The sequence below is a fragment of the Phyllobates terribilis genome, unplaced genomic scaffold, assembly GCF_046119375.1.
Source record: "Phyllobates terribilis strain yellow unplaced genomic scaffold, ASM4611937v1 Scaffold_7__3_contigs__length_470593459, whole genome shotgun sequence".
In the NCBI taxonomy this organism is placed as follows: Eukaryota; Metazoa; Chordata; class Amphibia; order Anura; family Dendrobatidae; genus Phyllobates; species Phyllobates terribilis.
The window spans coordinates 390,541,291-390,553,809 of record NW_027362767.1 but is presented as its reverse complement, the minus strand read 5'-3'; the positions used below and the strand labels follow the sequence as shown (position 1 = coordinate 390,553,809).

The 12,519-nt window shown below is 44.6% G+C and overlaps 1 long non-coding RNA gene across 1 annotated transcript in view; it reads left to right on the top strand.

The window, feature by feature from the left end:
• Positions 1-12,519, top strand: part of LOC141154950 (uncharacterized) — a 49,668-nt gene that overhangs the window by 19,047 nt on the left and 18,102 nt on the right. The gene's annotated exons all lie outside the window — the stretch shown is intronic.

Genomic DNA, 12,519 nt, shown 5'->3' with positions numbered 1-12,519 from the left:
TCACCAAAGCCGTTTCCAATGTCATCTGCTCAGTCGTATTTGTTAGGCGCTTCCAGTATGATGATGTTCGGTTCCATAGAATGCTGGATATTTTTTATGAAACTTTTGAGCTCATGAGTTCCACCTGGGCACAGGTACAGTAAAGGAAAATCCTGATCTTATGTTTTCTAGCCATTCGAAGAATTCATCATATACCAACCATAGGTTACTCATGGCAATACTAGATCATATTTAAGCTACTGTCATAGTTTAAGTACTATCCAGTCATGTTGTCCTGATTGACTAAAGAACATCTCAGATCTAATGGGTAACATCTCTCCTTGTGGAGAGTGACAGGCCTGACATGACAATGTAAGGAGACTTATAGGCCAATGCTCCTCTGGGAAATTAAATATGGAAATTGTCTCTTCGGAGAGGAAGAGGACTTGAACTCTAGTGCCACCTATTGAAAGTAGTAATCCTAAAAGTCAATACTGACTCTTTAACGAGCCTGGCCACATGAATATTCGTCCCTTGTGAGTCACAATTACAGGTGTAAATTTTGAAATTTGCCAGGTTCATGGTAGTTTTGTGCTATACATCAACTGCTTAAAGGGAGGTTTTTTTTCCCTCCAAGATGCTTTTTAAAAGGGCTATACAGTGAAACAGTGAATATAGCCCGATATGAATCGTACTAACACTCTACCTGTTACTGGTACAGTACCGGAGGAAATAACTTTTAATCTGTATGCAAATGAGGGGGCTTCAGTGCACTCTTGGTTTGGCCAAGCGCTTGGTGCACCGTTACGCCCCCTCATTTTGCATGTTGTGGACTTTCCCCACTTCTGATTGACAGTGCCCACTTCCCAGAGGGAGTGTTTCCTAAACTCAGCCCACAAGTTTCATATACAGTGGGGGAAAAAAAAGTATTTAGTCAGCCACCAATTGTGCAAGTTCTCCCACTTGAAAAGATGAGAGAGGCCTGTAATTGACATCATAGGTAGAGCTCAACTATGAGATACAAAATGAGAAAAGAAATCCGGAAAATCACATTGTCTGATTTGGAAAGAAATGTTTTTCAAATTTTGGTGGAAAATAAGTATTTGGTCAATTACAAACAAGCAATATTTCTGGCTCTCACAGACCTGTAACTTCTTCTTTAAGAGGCTCCGCTCTCCTCCACTCAATACCTGTAGTACTGGCACCTGTTTGAACTTGTTTTCAGTATAAAAGACTCCTGTCCGCAACCTCATACAGTCACACTCCAAACTCCACTATGGTGAAGACCAAAGAGCTGTCGAAGGACACCAGAAACAAAACTGTAGACCTGCACCAGGCTGGGAAGACTGAATCTGCAATAGGCAAGCAGCTTGGTGTGAAGAAATCAACTGTGGGAGCAATAATTAGAAAATGGAAGACATACAAGACCACTGATAATCTCCGTCGATCTGGGGCTCCACACAAGATCTCACCCCGTGGGGTCAAAATGATCTCAAGAACCATGAGGAAAAATTCCAGAACCACACGGGGGACCTAGTGAATGACCTGCAGAGAGCTGGGACCAACATTACACAGGCTACCATCAGTAACACACTACGTCACTAGGGACTCAGATCCTGCAGTGCCAGACGCGTCCCCCTGCTTAAGCCATTACATGTCCGGGCCCATCTGAAGTTTGCTAGAGAGCATTTGGATGATCCTGAAGAGTATTGGGAGAATGTCATATGATCAGATGAAACCAAAGTAGAACTGTTTGGAGTCTCCTCCTCGTTTTTGGAGGAGAAAGAATGCTGAGTTGCATCCAAAGAACACCATACCTACTGTGAAGCATGCGGGTGGCAACATCATGCTTTGGGGTTGTTTCTCTGCCAAGGGACCAGGACGACTGATCCGTGTACATAAAAGAATGAATGGGGTCATGTATCGTGAGATTTTGAGTGCAAACCTCCTTCCATCAGCAAGGGCATTGAAGATGAAACGTGGCTGGGTCTTTCAGCATGACAATTATCCCAAGCACACTGCCAGGGCGACGAATGAGTGGCTTCGTAAGAAGCATTTCAAGGCCCTGGAGTGGCCTAGCCAGTCTCCAGATCTAAACCCTGGAGGGAGTTGAAAGTCTGTGTTGCCCAGCGACAGCCCCAAAACATCACTGCTCTAGAGGAGATCAGCATGAAGGAATGGGCCAACATACCAGCAACAGTGTGTGCCAACCTTGTGAAGACTTACAGAAAACTTTGGCCTCTGTCATTGCCAACAAAGGATATATAACAAAGTATTAAGATAAACTTTTGTAATTGACCAAATACTTATTTTCCACCAAAATTTGAAAAAAAATTCTTTCCAAATTAGATAATGTGATTTTCAGGATTTGTGTCTCATAGTTGAGGTCTACCTATGATGTCAATTACAGGCCTCTGTCATCTTTTTAAGAACTTACACAATTGGTGGCTGACTAAATACTTTCAGGCACAATGCACATGCACAGACTCGCAGGCTGAGTTATTATTATTATTTATTATCATAGCGCTATTTATTCCATTGAACTTTACAGGTGAAGAGGGATATACATAGTAAATAACAAGTACAATAATCTAAGTCACTGACAGGTTCAGGAGGAGATAAGACCCTGCCCGTGAGGGCTCACAGTCTACAAGGGATGGGTGAGGATACAGTAGGTGAGGGGAGAGCGAGTTGTGCCGCGGTATGGTGGAGCGAGGGTTACTGCAGGTTGTGGGCTCAGGCAGTATTCACTCGGGGAAGTGAGCACTGTCAATCAGGAGAGTGGAAAGTCCCCAACATGCAAAATGAGGGAGCACAATGGTGCACTGAGCTCTGGGCAACGCCAAAGGTGCACAGAAAGGTGCACAGAATTAAAAGTTATTTTCTCAGACACAGTAATAATAACAGGAACAGTGCTAGTTTGATTTTAATATGGGCTAAGTCCTCTATATCCCTGTAGAGCTTGCTTAAATTGCATTTTTGGGGTAACAGACTCATTTTAAGTAAATTGTTGATTCAGAGAAGAAGAGAACTTGAACTCTACTGCCACCTATAGGAAGTAGCAATCCCAAAAGTCAATATCTATTCTCTGACGAGCCTTGTCACATGACTTAGGATAAAAGCTAGAACCAGAATCTCAATTTGCAGACATTGTGTTTCGGGGTACTGCCCCTCATAAGTGAAAAGTGTGAAATCTGGTTTGGCTGGGCGAGAGGCGTCAGACCAGGATCCAAGGGGTAACGTTTCTCCTTGCGGAGAGTGACATGTAAACGGAATCTGTCACCACTTTGGAGTTATCAGTCCTCTACTATGGGCATACAAGGTATAGAAAAATCTATACATACCTGTATGGCCCATGGTAGAGGTCTGAATGCAGAGAAATGTAGTTTTATTTCCTTGGTTTTTCACAGGCTTGGAGTCCCCTGGATGCCAAGCTATCCCTGCCCATCTGCTTATTATTCCATTAATTCCCCTCCTATGTACACATTTACCATATTTCCCCCCTCCCCACACGTCACAGTTTCCTGTGACGTGCGCTTTTTCCCCTCACCTCCTGGCGCAGGCACAGGAAGCGCGCTTTGTTTCCTGTCACAGCTTTGTCCACAGTGATTCCCCGGCACCTGCGCAATAGAGCACTGTGGCACTGTGCTCAGCAAAACGGACCCGGGAGGAAACAAAGCGCACTCCCAGTGAGCCGCGCTTTGTGCATGCGCTGGGTGGTGGGGAAAAAAAGTGCACGTCACAGGGACCTTCCATGCTTGACCCAAGTTCAGGCACTATAAAAATTAAAGAAATCTTAAACCCAGTGAATCTCCCTAATCTTAAAACAGTGTAGATCTAAATGTGGGAAACAGAGCATACAATAGGGTGATAGCCTATGGAGGGAAATTAAGAGAGTGCTGGTTACACTCACCTGATGGAGATGGGGCAGGCACAACTCCTATGAAGGCATGAAGAAAAACAGCTGCTGCTGCCCCGTGGCTGGTGGATAAATCCTCCAGGAGATGTTGGATCCAGTTGGATAAACACATAGGTGGGCTGCGTTGCTGAAGTGAATCAATTCTTCAGAGATGATGATGATGATGATGATGATGATGATGATGATGATGATGATGATGATGATGATGATGATGATGATGATGATGATGATGATGATGATGATGATGATGATGATGAAAAGGCTTTTTATTAACAACACGTTTCAATGTTGTACCAGCATCTATTTCAAGTAAAAAAGCCGAATGTGTACAGCATGAGAATGGATGGGTTTTTAAAGGCCCAAAATGGATGCCAGTTATATGGGGAACACCAACAGGAACACTTAAACCAATGGGAAAATTAGGAAGGGGAGGGACATTCAACTGGTAATTTCAAATAGATTAAAGTTAGGGAAAAAAAAAGGGAAAAAAAAAAGGACGATCCTTAATAATGATAAAATGTAAACAGTTGAATGATTGCAATGTGGGAGAAGTGGGATAAGAACCCAGGATGGAGCAGTGAATAGAAGCCAGTGAGTGAATATTTAACAGATGAGCCACCCAGGAAATGTGGGAAAAATGATGCAGCAAAGAGGGGAAATTCACATATAAATGGTACCACATAAATAAAAGACAAATTGTTGAGGAGAAGCAATTGGAGTGTAGGAGAAACGTGATTAGAACCTGGGATTTGGCCGTGTATGGACATCAGAAGGGCAACATTTAACAGAGGAGCCATCTAGGTAGATGAGGTAAAAGTGATACAGAAAAGGGAACTCTCCTTATAAATGAATAAAAAGGACAAAAAGTGTTGTAAAGACTCCAGTTTGGAATGCAGGAGAATCCAGATTTGAACTCAATATGAGCCACTGAATGGGGACCAGAAAGTGCCGCGGAAGGTGTAGTGAGACTAATGGGTGAAAACTATCAAAAAAAAAAAGAGGTAAAAAAGGGGACAAAAAATGAAATGGGGATAATAATTTTCATAAATACAAAATCATGGACAAGAATAATAAAACAATAAGCAAGAATAATTTTAAATAAAAAAAATAAAAAAATGAATTTTCGAGAATGGATAAATTGGATCCAAGATCATGTTTATATAGATTATTTAGGATAAGACACATTGTGATATAGAATAAAAAATGGGGATATTAATAGCAATTAATATTAAAATAACAATCAGAAGGGTATTAAAATACATAAGAAAAAGAACCTAAGAAAATACATAAGAAAAATAATCTGTGACCCTATGCAAAGACTGTGCATAGATAAAATAGAATAAAATAAATAATTAAATAAAAATCTCAGTAATTTCATTGAGTCCATAGGGTTTAAGAGTGCTTATCCTGTATATCCAATATATTTCTTTTCTCTTCAAGGTTTCCATAGGGTTTGGGAGATCAAGGTAAATGGATTCAATTGGTGTGATAGAGATGCCTGTGGCATTCTTACTGTGTACCAATGCGCAATGCCGGGATAAGCCGTGCTTCATGAAACCTTTTACAATATTGGACCGATGAGAGTTAAGCCTTCGGTGTAGTGTCTGGGTGGTCCTGCCCACGTACTGCAGGCCACATTGGCATTCTATGAGGTATATAATGAAGCGAGATCGATAGCTCGTATTTGACTTGATAGTAAAAACCTCACCTGTATAGTTAGATTTAAAAGTTTAAGTATTATGTTTAATGCTGTTACAACAAAGGCATTTTCTTGAAAAGCATTAGTGATGAGAGAGCACTAAAATGCTTGGGTGCTCGAAGCTCGGGTCGAGCACATTGGAATACTCGGGTGCTCGACCCGAGCAACGAGCCCAATATATGTCTATGGGAAACTCGAGCATTTTTCTGGCGGTCCCCCCGGTCAGTCTGTAGAAAGCCTAAAAAGTGCCCAAATGGATGGGAACAGTGCTCAATTAAATGTCAGGCAGGCAGAATATATAGGCAGACAGGCAGGCAGCGTATATAGGAGGGTGCATGAAAAACATAGCAGAGCACTTGGAACACACTAGTGCCCTCTGATTTTCATGCACCCGTCTCTTTAAAAAGCCGACCGGCAATTCATCAGTGGCATACACCGGTACCCGACAATTTAGAACAGAAAGAATAGAGCATCACACATAGATTGGATAGATAGAAACATGTCAGTCACATATATAAGAAGTACAGTGACAGTGTTGCTTACTGTACTTGTCATTTAGTGTTAAAATAAAAATTGGCGTTGGGTTCCCCGTAATTTTAGTCTCTAGCAGAGGTTAAGCAGACGGCTGGGGCAGATGTTTGAAGCCTGGGAAGGGGGTAATACCCACGGAGCTTCCCAGGCTACTAATATCAGCCCCCAGCTGAATACCTAGCCTTTGCTAGCTATTAAAATGAGGGACCCAAAAAAAATTATGTGGGGTCCCCCCTATTTTAATAGCTAGCAAAGGCTAGGCAGACAGCTGGGGGCTGATATTAATAGCCCAGGAAGGGTGCCAAGAATATTGGCCCCCTCCCAGGCTAGAAACACCAGCCCTCAGCCACCCCAGAAATGGCACATCCATAGGATGCGCCAATTCTGGCACTTAGCCTCGCTCTTCCCACTGCCCTGTAGCGGTGGCAGTGGGGTAATAGGGCTGGGGTTGATGTCAGCTTATAATTAGAGATGAGCGTTGTTCTACTCGAACTGTTCGCCAATCTCAAATTCGAGCTGTTTTGGGCGGTGTTCGAGCCGGTCGGCGAACACGAACAATTTGAGAAAAATTCGGCTGTTCGAGGTTATGTTCGATAACTGTTCGTGCACCAAAATCATAACTGGATTTTTTCTCAGTAATGATGAAAATTAATGTTAATACGCAGTTTGAGTGTACAGCGGGGCGGGGAGAGGGGCAGGGGATGGATCTCTGCAGGAACAATGAAGATCTCCATTTTTTTTTCTCTTTCCCGCATTTGCAGTGGGGAGGTGCAATCTGTCAGCCTATCAGCAGCGCACACACGGAGCGAAGTGCTTTTTTTCACACAAGCAAGGGCATGTGTGATTGGCAGTGTATGTCACATGTCCTTGCCCTATAAGACCAAGCCATTTTCCCCGTCGCCACCATTTTCTCACTGCTGCAGCTGCGTGTTAGACGGCACCGCTGTTGCTGTGTGCGCTATACCTTGTTAATTTCAAGCCAATTTTTGCACAAATATACAGATAGCTTGGGAGTAGGGAATAGTTGTGATTGCAGTCCTTTTAAGGACTAGGTTACAGCATTTCCTACGACTTTTATCAGGCAGGTCTGTGCTCTTAAATAGATAGATTGTGGGAGTAAAGACTAATTGTAATTGGAGTCCTTTTCAGGACTAGGTTACATCAGTTCCTATCAGTTTTTGCCAGGCAGGTCTGTGCCAGTGCTGTGCAAGTTTTTTTCACAGCATTTGGCTGAATCTAGCAAAGCTAATCCTTTTTGGCCTATTGCAGAGTGTGTTAGTCAGTGGAGTAGCCTATCTGTGTTGCAAGATATACCACCTGTGTATAGAATACCAATTTTTTTACTGCACCTAGTGAAGTAAAATCTTTTGGGCATAGCATCATTCTATTAGTCCATCTATACTGACCTCCATCAGGTTGCAAACTGAATATAATTTTTTTCTGCATCTAGCTCTGAAAAAATATTTGGGCTTCTAGCAGTGTGTGGGACTTGGTCTATTAGTCCATCTATACTGACCTCCATCAGGTTGCAAATTGAATAAAAAAATTTTCTGCATCTAGCTCTGAAAAAATATTTGGGCTTCTAGCGGTGTGTGGGACTTGGTCTATTAGTCCATCTATACTGACCTCCATCAGGTTGCAAATTAAAAATAATTTTTTTCTGCATCTAGCTCTGAAAAAATATTTGGGCTTCTAGCAGTGTGTGGGACTTGGTCTATTAGTCCATCTATACTGACCTCCATCAGGTTGCAAATTAAAAATAATTTTTTTCTTCATTTAGCTCTGAAAAAATATTTGGGCTTCTAGCAGTGTGTGGGACTTGTTCTATTAGTCCTTCTATACTGACGTCCAGCAGGTTGCAAATTGAATATAATTTTTTTCTGCATCTAGCTCTGAAAAAATATTTGGGCTTCTAGCGGTGTGTGGGACTTGGTCTATTAGTCCATCTATACTGACCTCCATCAGGTTGCAAATTAAAAATAATTTTTTTCTGCATCTAGCTCTGAAAAAATATTTGGGCTTCTAGCAGTGTGTGGGACTTGGTCTATTAGTCCATCTATACTGACCTCCATCAGGTTGCAAATTAAAAATATTTTCTTTCTGCATCTAACCCAGCCAATAGTTTTGGCCTAATACCACAGTTTGGCCACTCAGCTCTGCTCGGTTACCATCCATTGTTTTTTTGTGCAAACAACTCCAGAGTTGTGAATTAGTTAACCACCAAAATGAGTGGAAAAAGGCCTGCTGCTGGTGGAAAGGGGAAAAAAGGTTGTGTCCGTGGGGTAGGTGCAGAAGAAAGACCATCTTCCAGCCAAACTAAAATGTCTACTTCTTTTAGCGGACAATGTGATAAGATCCCTTTCTTACGGCCACGCCAATCGCTACAAATTCCAGATGAGGCACAAAAACAGCAGGTGCTTCAACGGATATCAAGTGCTCCTTTAAGTGGGCTCTCCTCCACATCAACTTCAACATCACAAATACTCCAGTCCTCAAAGGTGTCACCCAAATCGCACTTGCTTCCTCACAGCTCCCAAATCTCCAGCTGCCCGTCTGAGTATGAGGTAGAACAGATGGTTGAGTCTGCAGAGCTGTTTACTCATACTATAGCCTGGGAATCAGAGGTCGACTCCAGCGCTTCTGTGAATCCAGACGAGGAAATGATCTGCACTGATGCCCAGAATCTTTATGAGTCGGATCCAGGACCAGACGCAGAAGGTTCTGACCATAATGTAGACCCTCATTCCCAAACTGTAACTCCTGTTGGTGGAGACAATGAGTAAGACGATGATAAGACTCAAATACCTGATTGGAGCGACAACTTTAGTTTTTTGTCAGGGCAGGAACAGGTTGGCTCTGAGGACGACGGGTGTGATAACGCACAGGGTGATGATGATGAGGTCGGAGATCCCACTTACTGTCAACCCACAGTCAGCCAAGAGATGAGGTCAGCAGAGGAGGTGGAGGAAGATGCTAGTGACGACGAGGTCAGGTTGCGCCTTCCTGGACAGAGACGTAGTACTGGAAGCACGTCAACAACTGCATCCTCAAACACAACTCTGCCTCTCACCACAAGTCGTGGTGGCTCTTCAGGTCGCATGGGTGCTAAGCCTTGCATAGCCTGGGCATTTTTTCAGATCGATAAAGATGACCCAACTCGTGTTATCTGTAACATTTGTCAGCAAAAGCTAAGTAGAGGCCAAAAAATACATAGTTTGAGTACTTCATGCATGAACCGGCACATGGACATGAAGCATAAGTTGCAGTGGGAAGCTCAGTGTGCTACAATGCGGTCTAGCCGGCCGGGCCAACCACCGTCTGCCATATCTTGTGCATCCGCGGCCTCTTCATCCTCTGTGACTGGGGGGACAGCAGTCACACCTGTTTTGGGGCGCAGACCTGGCACCTCTTTACCCGCAACAGCCAGCGTGATTGGCAGGTCATCATTTTCTTTGGAGGTGGTAACACCAGCTGGTCTTGAGCGCTGTCCGACATCGATAGCACCACCTTTGGATCAAGGCAACCTAACATGTCCGCCTGCATCTTCCTCACAGACCGGCAGTTTGCCGGGGACACCCTTATCAACCCCGTCTAAGCACAATAGCCAGCCCTCGGTCCCTCAGATGTGGACAAGTAAAAGACCATTTCCTCCTAGCCATGAGAAAGCTAAGAGGTTGAATTTCACCATCTGCAAGCTCTTGGCTACAGAAATGCTGCCTTTCCGCCTGGTGGACACAGAGGATTTTCGAGACCTTATGTCCGTCGCAGTGCCCCAGTACCAGATGCCCAGTCGGCACTACTTCTCAAAGAAAGGTGTGCCTGCGCTCCACCAGCATGTCGCACACAACATCACCGCTTCTTTGAGAAACTCTGTGTGTGACAGGGTGCATTTCACCACAGACACTTGGACGAGTAGGCATGGACAGGGGCGTTACATGTCGCTGACTGGGCACTGGGTAACTATGGTGACAGCAGGACAAGGGGCTGCTGTCCAAGTCTTGCCGTCCCCACGAGTTGTGCGTCAATCCTCTTTATGTCATTTTTCCTCCACTGCTTCTGCCTCCTCAACCTCCTCTCGGTCTTCCACCTGCACCCAAAGCCTGTCTGGTCATGCCACAAGCTTTCTAACTGCGCAGAAGGGATCCTGCACACCTCCTTACTATGCTGGCAGTAGGGCTCAACGTCATCAGGCGGTTTTTACATTGAAATGTCTGGGAAATGTGAGTCACACAGCTGAGGAGTTGTGGTCAGCTCTGGAGAACCAATTTCATGAATGGTTGTCTCCACTGGACCTGAAACCAGGGAAGGCCGTGTGCGACAATGCTGCAAACCTGGGTGCGGCCCTTCGCCGGGGCAATGTCACACACGTGCCTTGTATGGCTCACGTGTTGAACCTGGTTGTCCAGCAATTTTTAGCCCACTATCCCAGACTAGATGGCCTTCTGCAGAGGGCACGGTCGCTGTGTGCTCACTTCCGCCGTTCGCATCCCGCAGCTCAGCGACTTACATCTCTACAGAAGTCGTTGGGCCTGCCACTTCACCGGCTAAAATGCGATGTGCCTACCCGATGGAATTCAACTCTGCACATGTTGCAGCGACTGTGGCAGCACCGACAAGCCCTGGTGCAATACGTTCTGACGTATAGCCTGGGCCAACGAGATTCAGAGGTGGGGCAAATCACGCTGGAGGAGTGGTCTCAGATCAGGAACCTATGCACCCTTCTGCACAGTTTTGAAATGGCGACGAAGATGTTTAGTGCTGACGATGCCATTATCAGCATGACTATTCCGGTGATTTACATGCTGGAGCACATGTTAAACAGAATTCGGAGTCAGGTGGTGGCACATGAGGAGGTGGAGGAAGTAGAGGAGGAGGAGTTGTATGCGGAAGGGCTAACATCTGCAAGGTCCAGACGGTCGGCAGCACCAAGGCGGCAGGCATGTGAGGGTGGGGGAGATGGTTTAACCAGGGCGCATGGTAGCAGCCAAACTAGTGAGGAAGGTGCAGGAGCCCAGGAAGAAGTGGAGGACGAACTGATGGAAGACTCATCAGATGAGGGAGACCTTGATCACATTTCTGTTGTGCGAGGTTGGGGGGAGAGGACAGAGGAAGGAAGCATGATTGTTACCTCGCCACCAACACAACAGGGACTTGGTGCTCCTGGATGCGCAACACACATGAGTGCCTTCTTGCTGCACTACCTGCAACATGACCCTCGAATTGTGAGAATTAGAAATAATCCTGACTACTGGGTTGCCACACTGTTAGATCCCCGGTACAAAAGTAAATTTGCAGAAATTATTCCTGCCATAGAAAGGGATGCACGCATGCAGGAGTATCAGCAGAGACTGTTGCAGAATCTTACATGTGCTTTTCCACAAAATACCAGTGGTGCACGTAGTGAATCTCACAGTTCCAACTTGCCAACCGTGGGACCTTCAAGTGTTCAGCACTCAAACCGTAACAGAACCACAGTATCTGCTGGTAACATCAATTTTGCGGAATCATTTCACCACTTTTTTAGCCCATCCTTTGCAAGGCCACAGGAGACAAGAAGTCTGACACATAGTCAACGCCTAGAGACGATGGTACAGGAGTATCTCCAAGTAAACATTGAAGCCACGACTGTGTCACTGGACCCTTGCTCTTTTTGGGCTTCCAATCTGGATAAATGGCCGGAGCTAGCCACTTACGCCTTGGAGATCTTGTCATGCCCCGCAGCCAGCGTTCTGTCTGAACGTGTGTTCAGCGCTGCTGGTGGTGTGCTGACAGATAAGCGCACGCGGCTCTCCACTGATAATGTAGACAGACTCACGTTCATAAAGATGAACAAATCATGGATCCGAAACGACTTTTCTACCCCTGTGTCATCCTGGGGAGAGTAAAAGCTTGATGATTGGTTAAAATCACCCTACCAACCGTTTTAAGCTTTCAAATTACTAATCATGTTTATCTGTATCTTGACTGGAAAATAATTTGGGCTTTGTAGCAGTGTGCAGCACTGATCCTATTAGGCCATCTATAATAAGCTTCACCAGATTTAAAATTAAAAATAATTTTTAGCTGCATCTAGCCCGGAAAATAATTTTGGGGCTCCGAGATGCGCAAGACACATAAGTGCCTTCTTGCTGCACTACCTGCAGCATGACCCTCATATTGTCAGAATTCGAAGTAATCATGACTACTGGGTTGCCACACTCTTAGATCCCCCAAACTTTTCGATCAACCTTTTCATTTTAATAAAGACCAAAAAAATGGTCATTTTTGAAATTATAAGCATTAGCAGGTTGTTAGAAACTGAAATCAAACAGTTTTCAACTCAAAACTTTATTCTAGGTGATGTTACATTTTCACATAGGACCCCTTGTTCGAAAGGAGCTTCTGAACTCTC